The 13,922-nt window shown below is 38.2% G+C and overlaps 1 protein-coding gene across 6 annotated transcripts in view; it reads right to left on the bottom strand.

The window, feature by feature from the left end:
- LOC137091605 (protein numb homolog) overlaps window positions 1-13,922 on the bottom strand; it is a 111,386-nt gene that overhangs the window by 95,888 nt on the left and 1,576 nt on the right. The window contains exon 1 of one of the 6 annotated variants that reach the window (XM_067456202.1): window positions 6,222-6,239. The exons of 4 other annotated variants lie outside the window; for them this stretch is intronic. The gene's annotated coding sequence lies outside the window, so the exon portion shown is untranslated. Of the gene's footprint in view, window positions 1-264; window positions 753-6,221; window positions 6,240-13,922 lie in introns of those variants that run through there. One more of the 6 variants, XM_067456201.1, reaches the window with a different exon arrangement.

The following is a 13,922-nucleotide window of genomic DNA, read 5'->3' as shown; positions in this document are numbered from 1 at the left end:
CGATGCTTTCTTTTCCAGAAAGAATGTGGACCACAAATGGTTTAATTCTCAGTTTTTAAATATTTTTTTTTTAATAAAGTTTAAATAGATTTTACACACTAATTGGAATATAGTATCACATATCACATTATTGAACAAGATATTGCCTATTGCATTTTTCTTCAATATCGCACAGCCCTAGTGTATGACTAATTCTATTTCATGGGTTCTGTGAATAGAAACGCTCTGCCCACAAACAAACCACAGGAAACATCCTGACCTCACCTCAGTCACAAAAGCAACTCTCCGCATTAGCGTCAACAGAAACGTAGCACGACAGGACTTGGGTTACACAACCCATCCGGCGTTGAAATTCCATGCGAACCATGATGCAGCAAACACACAGAACAGATTTGGTGTCAGCGAGGAGCCTTCGGTGAGCTCTCTGGCTCTGCCACGATCAAGCCCGTTTCTGACAGCAAGCCAAGATGTGAGCGCATGCTCGGCGGAAGAGGAGACCCTCGCATCCTGCAACTGCTGCTGTTACCAGGAAACCAGCATCAAAGCCACTGCTATTCTTACGGTCGCGCAAGCAGCGCCTTGCCACAGGACGTTACGTGTGCAGGTTATTGAGAAGATATCACAGTGTGCCACAGGTTGCAGATTAGCACGCGGCTGTCCTTGAGCGCGAGGGGGGAGATAACCCAGCAGAGAACAAAGCACATGCGCTCAATCACCGCCGCTGAACTCCAGGTCCTGCCTTCTTCTAACTGCAGAGGCTGCGTTAACACTGCTGATTACTGTCTTATCCTGATAATTAGCTTTGCTATCAGTAGCAGAGCAATGAATCATCCCTTTCACATTTGACACTTTCACAAAGGCCTCTTGTATGAGATCTACGCATTAAAGGGAGAGTTCACCCAAAAATGAGCCTCTCTTTCTTTAGCGTTTCTGTCAAACATTCAAAGCCTGAATTTAATTTTGGAAAATTCACCCCCTTAGGTGATTCATCGGAATCGTAATAAAGTCACAACGTGAGCTTGTGCGATTTCTCACAGTATGCGAATATTCACACAAAATAGTGTCTTGCAAGAACCATGCACTCAAAAAAATGGTTCAGGCCCTTCATAGATATGACACATTTTAATTATATTCACTTTACTTAAAAATACTAATTTTGATAAAATGTAATTTAATTGTGTTCAGTCAACCTAATATATTTAAAACTGAAGTTTACCCTAATTAATTTGTGTTAAAACTACATAAAATATTTGTGTTGACATAACTAACTGGGCAGTGGATCTGTAGTTCCCAGCATGCTTTCCAAGGGACTAAATTATGAGAGTAGGATTAAAGTGTTAATTTATGGTTTTCTGTAAAGGGAAAGATGTTGTTAGTTAATGTTAGTGTTTAATGTTGAGTTATGTTGGACATTTAGAGGAGTTTTTGTAAATGTTTTGAATGTGGTTACCATTTTGCTGAAGAGTGGTGCCTGGGCTTAGGCTGTGGGCACTCAGAGGTCTATGCTAATGTCAGGCGTTACATCACCCTTTTCTTAAATTTTCATTATATACATTGTATATGATGACGAAAGTATGACACTTTCAAAAAAAAGTCATGTTATAAGTATAGAAATATACCTTAAACTGTATTTGATAAAACTGAGTTTGACTAACTCAATTACATTTCATTGCATGAATTAGATTTTTATTATTTGGGGCTACACATATTTATTGGATGGAAAACCTGCCCTCAATTAAATTGAGTTTGTCCAATGAGTTATTTTTTGAGTGTATACAACTTAATTTAATTGTGTTCAATCAAACTAATATATTTAAAACTGAAGTACATGAAATATTTGTGCTGACATAACTAACTGGGCAGTGGATCTGTAGTTCGCAGCATGCTTTGCAAGGGACTCCATTAGGAAAGTAAATTTAGGGATTAACAGGTTATTTAATGTGTTTTTCTGTAAAGGAAAATATGTTGTTATAATTTTAGTGTTTAATGTTCAGTTATCTTGGACATTTAGATGAGTTTCTGTAATGTTATTCTATGGTTACCATTATGCTGAAGAGCGGCGCCTGGGCACTCAGTGATCTCTGCTAATGTCAGAAATTACACTAACCTTTTCTTAAATTTTCATTATATACATTGTGTATGATGATGAAAGTTTGATTTAAAACATTCAAAATAGTCATGTTATAAGTATATTTGATAAAATTACTCAATTACATTGTCCAAAACTGAGTCGGACCTACTTAATTACATGTCATTGCATGAATTAGATTTTTGAGTTGGGGCTACCCATATTTATTGGATGGAAAACCTGCCCTCAATTAAACTGAGTTTGTCTAATGAGTTATTTTTTTGAGTGTATGCGAATATTCACAAAAAATAGTGTATTGCAAGAACGACTATCACTGTAACACTCAATTATCTTGCACTGTTGTTAGTCGCACTCAAATCATACTGGTTCACATTCCTTAAAAAAAAACCAATGTAACTAAATTAACTTAAGTTTACTGAGTTGTTTCTACTAAACATGAATATTGTCAGCTTTACTTAATAAGTGTTTGATCGGTCAACTTAACATTGTTGAGTGAAACGAAAAAACAGGCCAGTGGATCTGTAGTTCCCTGCATGCTTTGCAAGGGACTGCATTAGGAGAGTAAATTTAGGGATTAAAGCGTTATTTTATGTGTTTTTCAGTATAAGGAACGATGTTTTTAGTGTATGTTAGTGTTTAATGTTCAGTTATGTTGGTCATTTAGAGGATTTTATGTAATATATGGTTTATGTAATTATACCATTATGCAGAGAGTGCATACCATTAAGAGTGGTGCCTGTGTTTAGGCTGTGGTCACTCATATAAACACATTATTAGATGGACATCCTGCCCTCAATTATGTTATTTTTGAATTTTGTTTTTAGACATTCACTTGTAAAAGTAGTATTTAAATTAATAAGGTAAATTAAATCGATAAATGTGTTCACCTAACATAATAATCTGTTATAAATGTAACATAACATTATAAAGTAAACTACACATATAAATATTATGTAACAGTGAAAAAAATTCAAATGGTATATTACTTAAAGGAATTGTCAGCTTTACTTCACTTTTTTTTTCATATAACTAAATTGTTATTTGCAAAACTTAATATAGTTGTGTGGAACCACTTGATGCTGCTTTTTTAAGTAAATTCAACAAAATATTTTTTTGAGTGTAGTCAGTTATGTCTTAGGAACGTAAACATAAAATTTTCCAGTCAGCCCCAGTGGTTTGGTCATTTTTCACAAGTTTCATGGCCCACGGAATATCTTTTTATCTACAGTATATATCTACAGAATATGTTGCCACCCTCTACAATGCGAGTAAAACACGAGTAAATCTTCACTCTGGGCGACTAAATAATATCTATAATTAACCATTGTCTAACAAAATTCTAAGATTTTACTCGCCAGTTTGTGTGTGTGTGTGTGTGTGTGTGTGTGTGTGTGTGTGTGTGTGTGTGTGTTAGAGGCCAAGAATAAGTTGAGCATAGATATATTTTCACTCGTTGAACACTCTGAATGAGCGCGTGAGAGTTTCTCAGCTCATCCAATGAAATACTGTAAACTCTAGTGTGAATGCCCACAACTTGTCATCGAGTCATTTGTGAGAGAGAGAGAGAGAGAGAGAGAGAGAGAGAGAGAGAGAGAGAGAGAGAGAGAGAGAGACTTACATACCACAGGATCAACGCACTACATGTAAACCATATGTACTATATACATTTCGGCTGATATATCGATATCTGACTTTATTACTCCCTAATATCGGTACCAGCCCACAAAAACCCATATCGTCCGGGCTCTAGTAGCTTTAAAATGAACCAACACCACTGCGTGTGGAGATCCTTATCAACATGCAGAATAATGCTAATCATAATTAAGTCAAGCATTATTAATGCTTATGCTAATAGATTCATTTGTGTCTTTAGGAGTTACGCAGACCATCTGCACTCAGACCCAGGATCTCATTTTACAGGAACACAATGCTGGTGTTAATGAGAGCTCTTGACTTTAACCGTGTGTTGAAACCTGCCATCCAGCTTTCTATCAGCATGTGTAGTAAGAGGAAGACATGGCATGAAGCTCGTCATGGCTGACGCCACTGAAACTGCACCTAAAGTCTTAAACTTCAGCGATCCTGCCGCCTTACATTGAGCTCTTCACCTGACACATCTGCAGATATTTTCAAAGCGTTTCCCACAGGATTTGTGAGACTCTGGGGAGTGAACATCGGTCTGTCTTATGGGGAACAGTGGAATGCAGCCAAAAAATGTTGAATATTTGAAGTTAAATGCATAAATCAGGTTTACTATAAGAGTTCAAAATTAAGAGCTCAAAACCCTTTTCACTGACAGTTGGACTATTGATGACCTCTGAGGAGGAAAGAGAACCTGAAGGAGATTGGTCTGCTCAGTTGGCTCATTAAAAACACATTTTCAAAAGCTGGAAGTGATTTCTCGTTTTATTTCTTAGCTAAAAGAGGTATAACCCAATAACTAATTGCAAAAGTAAAAAATAAAATTCAATCAAAGCCTATTGATTAACCTGATTAGTTTAGTAGATAAACGATTAGTTGATTAACTGTTATATTTCAATATCAATAATATAATATATAATTTATCAATTATCAAAATAATCGTTTGTTGCAGCCTAACTTCAGTCATGCAATGCAATAGGGAAAAACGACATCTGAGGCCCAAAACAGCTTGATGAATTTTTCAAAGTTACGTAGACAAATCAATGTTTTATCCAACACACAGCGCTGCTATGTTGATTTTGTGGTCCCGCTACACGATTGCACGATTAGGTTTGTCAGTGGCTACATGAAAGTATTTACTGCGTCACTGGCATTGATAGGGTCAACATAATACACTTATTTAGCATTTAAATTGAATGAACAAATTATATTTAACAAGAGCCAAGCTAGATATTGAAATTGAACTGAAACATTATTGATTAATTGGTTCTAGCACCACCACTTACTAGGCTATGTTGAAAACAATTTGGAACAACTTAATTTTATTGAGTAATCAACGTAAGAATTGGTGTTTGTGCTACAAACAATTATGTTCAGTGGTCATAACTCAAAGATTATTACACTTGCTTTTTTAGGCAAAACATTTGTTTTTTAGTGTGCAAGTGTGTTCCGTGTTTTTTTTCTAGGCTTGGTTGTGTTTATGGGGCGCAGTATAACATGTCTTAATACTTCTTCTTTTTTTAAATGCCGTATATTTCTTCTATTTGACCTTTCGTCCACACCACTGTCTTCACTGTCCTTTAATCGGCTATTTTGCTTCCTGGTACTATGAAGTCCATCCCTCTGAGAAACGCAATGGTCTTGGATTGGTTAGATGGCCAAATGTAGTTTCCTGTATTTCTATTGGCTGAAGTGCCAAGCACAGGTTGCCGGAAACGCCACACCCCTTTCCATTACGGGCAGAAGTCACATCTGCGGAGACTAGCGAGGGTTTATGATGTCACCAACCCAGGAAGAAGCTCGTTGTAGTCCAAACCCGCCGTTTTTGTAGGCGATAAACTGCCGTAACTTTAAAAGGCAATATCTCCGTTTGCATTGAACTTTCAGCGCCGTAACTTTGCAGATACTGATTATGCTCAAGCAGCAACATTACACACTAACTAAAGTTAAAAAAGTCAAATCGCATGCAACCACCCCTTTTGTAGGAGCCATATTTAGAAAATCCAGATAAAAAAAAAGGGATTTGTTTAATTTATTTAATTTTATATTTTCTGTTCAATAATTGGCCTAACCTGTCCATGTGATTGGACTTGCTCCTCCTCCTTGACGCATGCGTCACTACGGCGCGAAAGTGCAGGTCTTAATAGAAACTGAGAGTCGTTGAGTAGACAGGTGAGAGTGTGGAGAGCAACAGTTTCTTCAATCGCATGTTGATACAGATGAACGTTTATTGTCTTTGAAAGTTTAAAGTTTGATTTGCTGGAAAGTAAACCGGAGATTGTAATCAATAAACCGCGACCCTTTATTGCTATGAATGCAACTCTGTGCGTGCTTAGTAACGTGTGTATCGGGAGAGACTCCACCGCTTACCTCAAAGGGCTAAACAAATTGAAAATGATGAGAACAAGATTAGCCTGAACACCTTTAAAGTCAGCATGAAAGAGACAGTTCACCTTAATATGAAAAAGTTGTCATAATTTAGGCTACTCACCTTCAAGTTTTTCTAAACCTCCAAACCCAAGAGTTTTCTTTCTTCTGCTGAACACAAAAGAAGAAATTTTGAAGAGTGTTGTTAACCAAACAGTTGACGGTAACCATTGACTTATGGTAACCGTCTATATACCAACTATAGGGGTTTAAAAAAAAAAAAGAAATACTACAATCAATGAGTACTGTGTCAACTGTCTGCTTACCAACGTTCTTTAAAATATCTTCTTTTTGGTTCAACAGAAGAAGAAAACTCATACAGGTTTGGAACAATTTAAGGGCAAGTAAATGACGACGGAATTAAACATTTTGGGTGAACTATCACTTTAAATGATAATTCACCCTTTCTATTTTCTAAATTTAAAGATAAATCGCTCCCAATAAATTCAATAACATGAATGTTTGATTTTCAATTAGTTGGCTTTTATTACATATAATTCGCGAGGGAACTTATCGATCATCCTAACCAATACTGTGTGCTGGGCTAAATGTGCTCATTGAGTATATGTTATTTTGACCAGCCGAGAACTCGTGAAGGGCTTATAAAATGTGTTAAGGAGTCAAAACAGCAGCAGGAATTCCTCCGTCACACACACAAACCAAGATCTTCTGTGAGGAGACGCGGTTCTGACTAGGGATGGGCATTTTCCCAAAATATTGTATTCGAATATTTGGGCTCATAAAAATCGAATATTCGAATATTCGTTTATTTAAATTAGGTATTTTGAGAAAATGAGAAATGTTTCTTTCTTTTTTTCTCTAAACATGTCGTCACCATTTCTGAACAAGCTTATGATTAGGCAATGTACACAACACGCTTACGTTATATCTTAAGGTTTTTAAAACATTAAACAGTGTGTAAAAAAATGCCTAAAGAACAAAAGCATTATAAGCTCAAGAAGCACGAGCGCAGAGCGCGTCAGTTAGCGTGACGTACAAACACACACACACACACACAAACGTCAATAGGCTATAGCCTATCGACCTGTGTGTGTGTGTGTTTGATATGGCTGATGTGTTTACTTTGTATTGTTTCACATTTTCATGTAGAGAGAAACTATAATATTATTGGATTATGATATTATTCTCGGGTGAGAAAATGCGCCACTGACAGGCGTTGCGGAGACAAAGATAACGGTTAAGTGAAGTTTGAGTGAAGAACTTTGTGTTTTCTGTTCATAAACCCTCAAAGAACTTTAAAGGAAGCATTTGTCTCGAGATCATTTTGCTATCATAAGTTATCTCACTCTCACTCGGGGTAGCTGTAACAGATGAGCTTACCTGAGCAGTGATCGCTCATTCCACTGGTGTTTGGATTTCATGTGATTCTCGTTTGTGGTGGTGATATTATTATAACTCAGTTTCAGTAATTGATTTCATCAAAAGTAACTCCATTTTGTAACAGCATTTTCAATTTTCATCGAAGTAACGTTAATTCCAAACATTGCGAGGCAGACGACGGCATTGTGATCAAATGCACTTAACTTATAAACCTGCTCCACAACGCCACCCAGTGGATTGAGATATAACTGCGAGATTTAGAGGGATTTCTCATGGATGCACTGTGTAGCCAGTTGCTTGTGACTTTTTATTTTATGTCATCCTACTTTTATTATTTTATTTTACCTTACCTTATTTGTGTTGAAAGAAATATTTTTGTAAATGTTTTAACTTCATCACAACTTAATGTTACCCTTTCATTGTTATTTATGTTTAATTTTCAATGGTTCCAGTCGGGAGTTCCTACCAGTTGTTGTAGGTGGGGCCTTAATTAGTGGCGCACCTTAGGATGCCGCTTCCTCTTTAAGTGTTCGCGCTCAGTCTGACTGTGAATGCAGACGGGGAAGTGCGGAGTGAGACAGTAGGCCTTCCAGTGTGTGTGTTTTCTAATTTTGCTCCAACCTAGTTTTTCTTTCAAAGTAAATAAATGTACATCCTTCATCTCATCCATGTTTGGCTGTCCTTCTGTCCTGAGGGTACCACTTGATATCTGCTACAACTGCATTTACTGCCAGCCAATTAACAAAATAAAATTCGAATAGTATTTTTAGTTTTCGAATGTTAATTACATATCGAATATTCGACTATTCGAATATTTGTGCACACCCCTAGTTCTGACACCGAACTGTGATGGACAACATCGCGACTATGACGAGAAAAAACAGGTGTGCTTGAGCATTCGGTCCTTTTTAGGGTCACATGTAGTGACATCATGTCCGGTTTTTGGTCCGTTTACATGTCTTTGGCCCGTGTTGTGTTCACATTTCATAGTTATGCACAGATACCATTTTTTTTAACTGGTCCGATATTAAAAATTCTTAGCCAATACCGATACTAAATACAATATACTAAGAAATTAAATTTATTTAAAATGTATAGCGCATCTTTTTAATGAGGCAGCAACATATTATAGATTATATTATAGGCAGAACAAGAAAGGCTATTAATAATCTTTCATAGCAAAAGTATTATAATATACAACACGCGTATGCACATCCCGTGCGCAGGATGAGCCCCTTGAAGCAACATGGAGTCACAACACTCTGCACTCCGTCCGCATTGAGAAGTTCAAAACACAAAGGGAAGATATATTGACGCTTAGTGTATCTATGCAATATTTTATTGAGACGTTTCGTGAGACTGTTTAACATTTCAGTGACTGTGTGTGAAGAAACAATACAATCTCTAGTCCAGTGTTGTGATCTAACAGACACCTGGGAGAAAGTAACACGACTTACAGCAATAAACAGCAGCAGTCATTTTTGAGAAACTATAGACAGTTATCTACAGATCAAGCATAATAACAGACACAATAAATACTCTTGGAGAGAGTTTCATCGCGTTGACTATCGTAACCGAACGCGACACATAGTTGAAAGCTGAATGGAGAGTGACTGACAGCGGAGGGATGCATTCACGTGAACTTGAGTTTAATAACTTAAATATTCATCTGTACCTCACATTAAACTATGGAATGGCTTCAGAACACTTAATATAGTGCACAAATCGCTTTATAATGTTTTTGTTTCTTTTGTTGGGCACTGGGGCTTAACAACAACAGAATATTACACAGTATCGGATTTGGATCGGTCCTTTCTGTCCGATACCCGATCTGGCAAATAACGGAAGATCGGATACCGCACCAGACAGAGTTTGTTTGGTAACGGACCGAAACCCATCTTAGCCTCCGTCCACTTGTTTGATGCGCAGCAGGTTCAGATGGCAGCGTTCACACTTATTTAAATGAACTGCACTGACAGAGCAATCACACTAGCATTCATTTTAATCCAGCCAAACATGACAAGTGTGAACACACACTAAATAACTTCATCAAACACACTGAATTAAATGACTTCTATTCCCAAAAGCTGAAGTAAGCGATTGCATATAAAGCGTGCTGGTTCAAAGAGAGTCGCAGATCTCTAGCCAAACACCAGCTCCATTTTGGTGAAAAAGGGGTATGGCTGGATTCCCAGACAACATTTCATGAATGTGCCGTCATTGACTGTGTGATGTCAGCACTAAGTCAGAGAACTGGACACATACCAGGCCAAAGTCCATGTGCAGAAACAGCAGTAATATCTCAGAGCAACTCACGGCTCACATCACAGCCGTTCATCCTGCGCCGTGACCTCTCTTTACACGCGGCCATAAAACAGAGAATGTGAACCAGAGCCGACGCAGTGCTGAGAAATTACAAGAATGGAGGGAAGACCTAATCATCCACAACAGAGAAGAGTACGGTCTACTTCAAAATCTTTATGACGGAATAAATGATTTGTATCGTCACATTTTAGTAGGCTTACACACGCAAAACTGTACAACACTGAGCACAATCCTTTCAAAACATGGTCCAAATGAGCCTGGTCAGGGTACAGAGTTTTGGATGTGATAATGATTAACCGCTGGGCAAACAGATAAGAGCACCCTCTCGAGCTTGGCAAAGCCTCGCCTCTATAAGGAAATGAGAAATGACTTCATCCCACAAGAAAACCCATCATAAGCGTGTAGTTTGACAGCAACTCCCATTCTGTTGACTCATCAACTGGATGCACTCGTTTCCCAAAGTCAAACTTCTGAGAAAAGCCAAACCCTCATACCAGTCTAGGTTACAACAAAACCCACTCGTTATCAAAGGAAGTTCATTTTATACAAAGTATTTACCTAGAGATGTTATATGTGGCAATCTGTCGCTGACTAAGCCTTTTGTATAATTCTCTGATCAGAAAGTGCCTGATATTCTACAAGCACACGAAGGCAGAGACCATCACTAAAACCTACTGTAATTTACAAATTATGAAGGACTCTAAATGATCGAAACTTTGGTCAACCCTCTACAATGCGATTAAATCATCACTCTGGGCGACTAAATAACTATCTATCATAAGCCATTGGCGAATAAAAGCTTAGATTGTACTCGCCAGTGTGTGTGTTAGAGGCTTATAAGTTTAGCAAATGCATATATTTTTCAGTTGTTGAACACTCTGTCAAGTGATCTGTCTGTTTCAGTTCAGCTCAATGGATGCACAGCATGTAAACGTAAACTATAGTGTGAAGCTGCACAACGTTGCTTTGCTGAGTGCACGCACACACACACACACACACACACACACACACACAAACACACACGCAAAGAGAGAGAAGCTGCGTCCGCATCTAAAGTATTCGAAAAACAGTGAAAAGAACTAGGATGACCTACTACTTGCGGCAAGATTAGCAACTGACGCTGGTAGGTCATGTGATAAAGACGACATGGCGGATGTAGTGCGTCTGATTTACATTCATACTACACACATTACATTTATGTACAATGTATGTATGTACATTGTAATGTAATGTAACGTAATGTAATGTAAAAAATGTAATGATTTTTACATTCATGTATAATCATTTCTGTTCATTAACAGACACTGTCCCTAATAAATAAATAAATAAATTTAGAACATAATTTTTCAACGAACTCGAAGTTCATTCAAATTCAATTGTAGTGCTTACTCACATAGTATGCGACTTCGTCTTTCTCCTCTCTCATGTGAACTGACAGGCAGGGTTGCCAGGTTTTCACAACAAAACCCACCCAATTGCAACTCAAAAACGAGCCCAAAACAAGCCCAATCGCGTTTTTAAAAAAAAAATATGTTTTTTGGCAGGGTTCCCTCCTAAATCGAGCATTTCCGGTGCTAAATATTACATAATTGGTGTCACTTCAACCCGCGGACATGAAAAACAGTCCGCGGCAACGGTGTCAAAGTAGCCCAATTCCGCGGGAAAACCGCAGACTTGGCAACACTGCTGACAGCGGAGCTGAAGCTCATTAAATATGCAAATCTTATCCAATCGTAGCAGTGGGCATTTACTTCCAAGTCTCCAGTGCGGCACGCCCATCAGAACCCAGCGTTCAGGAGAGAGCCTCAAAACCAGTGTAGAAAATAGCTTATTACTAAAGTTCAACCACTCATTCCTAATATTAAGATCAGAAGGAAGCTTATGCAGCGACTGTGTTCTTCCACAACCAGGAATAGGGCGATATCTTAGGGTGCCTTCACATCTCTAGTTCGGTTCATTTGGTCCGAACCAAGGGCAAACAATTATACATTGTTGCATTTTTCAGATTTTTTGGTTCCTTTTCACACCACACTGATTGCTTTGGTCCGAACCAGTTGAAACGAACCAAAACGCAGGCACGTGACAACATCCACATCACTCATTGGCCATGGCGTATTTCCTAAACTGCTTTTCGATTGGTCAGAACTTACGTGTGGGAAAATTCCAACAGGCGAGGCAAAGCCAGCAAACTATAATAACACTATGGAGAGACGACTGCGCGGGCCAGTTTTGTCCCTGGCCATAATCTACTAAACGGTGTGTATTTACCACAGTATGAAAACAAAACATTTCTATAATGAAGCGCGGATGCGACATGAAAACAACGTTCTAATGCACTGCAGACGGCGAGTGCGCATCGCTCGTCACTTCAAGAGGAGGCGTGCATTAATTATTAACTCTTGACATGCTTCCATCTTCCGAAAATATTGCCAACGATCTATTAGGTAATAATATCATGCACACAATGTCAGCGCAGCTAACTACGGCAGCTGGTTCAGTCCAAAAATGATCAGTACTTTTGCAGTTGGTTCTGTTCGAGGTCGGATCACGTTCTCACCACAAACAAACCGCTCCAGAGTTCGTTTGAAATCGTACCGAGACCACCTCTTTAAGGAGGTCTCGGTACGCTTGTTTGGTCCGATTTTGGTGCGCACCCAAGTGCGATTGCTGCTTTCAGACCTGACCAAACGAACCGCACCAAAGAGGGAAACGAACTCTAGTACGATTCAACCGAACTAAATGAGGTAGGTGTGAAAGCACCCTTAATCTTCCTGGGCATGTTTATTGTTGTTGACCAGCTAGCACGAGCCCTCCATGAGTCGGTGGGCGGGGCTACTGGATTAGACGCGCTGTAGTGGCGGCGTTTCGTTGCGCACTGACGTCAGTATGAAGCACAGGACCGTTTGCTGGGCCTGGTGTCTATAAAAGCTTTTCTTTGACTTTTCAGCACTGAAACTTAGAGGATATTCTTATATTACCATTACCTTTGATATATCAAAAGCTCAAGGAAAAGTTGATTCCTCAATTCATCAGCCCTTTAAGTAAACAAAAGTATTTTGGATGCGGTTAAATCGTGATTAATCTATTTGACAGAACTAATATATATAAAATAGTGTATCAATCTGGCAAGTAAACAAACAAAAAAAATACTAGCCAATGTCGATTCTATTGCCACGGTGTGCGCGCATTAGGGCTGTTGGTGAAAACCTGTTACACACAATGAATCTACAACATGCCTTCTGTCCTCTGATTGAGAGATTATACTTTTTAAGCAACACTGCCAAAAATACAAAATAATTAAAATCAAGATGAATTAACTAGATGAGTAAGATGACAAGATATTTTTTCTTGCTTTATAGAAAATAAGATCAAAATGAAGTGAGTTTTTGCTTAAAATAAGCTAAATCTGCCAGTGGGGTAAGCAAAATTATCTTGCTTGGGACAGAAACAAGAATTCAAACAATAATAACAATGATTTTATGAATGATGGGAATAGTTTTTGTAAAACTATTTTTTCTTTCAGCTTTATTCTTGTCATGTGAACTCACGAAGCACCAAAATTTTTTGCCCCCAAAAACTATTCTCGTCACTTCATAAAATGATTGTAGAGCCGCTGTAGTGAGATGGGCTTTGTAACGACGTCTTTAGTGCCTTTATGGGTCTTGAGAGAGGAAATGACATTGGTGTCAATGAAGGCCTTTCTGAGCCATCGGAGTTCAACAAAAATATCTTCATTTGTGTTCTGAAGATGAACGGAGGTCTGACGGGTGTCCAACAACATTAGGGTGAGGAATTAATGACAGAATTTTCATTTTTGGGTGAACTAACCCTTTAAGTCGAGTTAGGCATCAAAGAGCAAAAGGGATTGCACCGTTTTCTGTGCGCACACACAGACAGCCAGTGAACGCTGAAATGAAGTAAAAATGCCCGCTCGGCGAGTTATGTACCATACAACTGAGATAGCGATCACTGTAGTGATCAAACAGCAAACGAGAAAAAGAAAAAACACTTGTAGCTTTAACAAAGCTTTAAATTAAATAATGAATTAATTGATGACATTAGTTATACAGTTTAGTTATTTCATTTCTGAACTTAAACA

Source organism: Pseudorasbora parva, chromosome 10 (assembly GCF_024679245.1).
Source record: "Pseudorasbora parva isolate DD20220531a chromosome 10, ASM2467924v1, whole genome shotgun sequence".
In the NCBI taxonomy this organism is placed as follows: domain Eukaryota; kingdom Metazoa; phylum Chordata; class Actinopteri; order Cypriniformes; family Gobionidae; genus Pseudorasbora; species Pseudorasbora parva.
The sequence above is the reverse complement of the archived record's forward strand: the minus strand, read 5'-3'. Positions and strand labels throughout refer to the sequence as shown.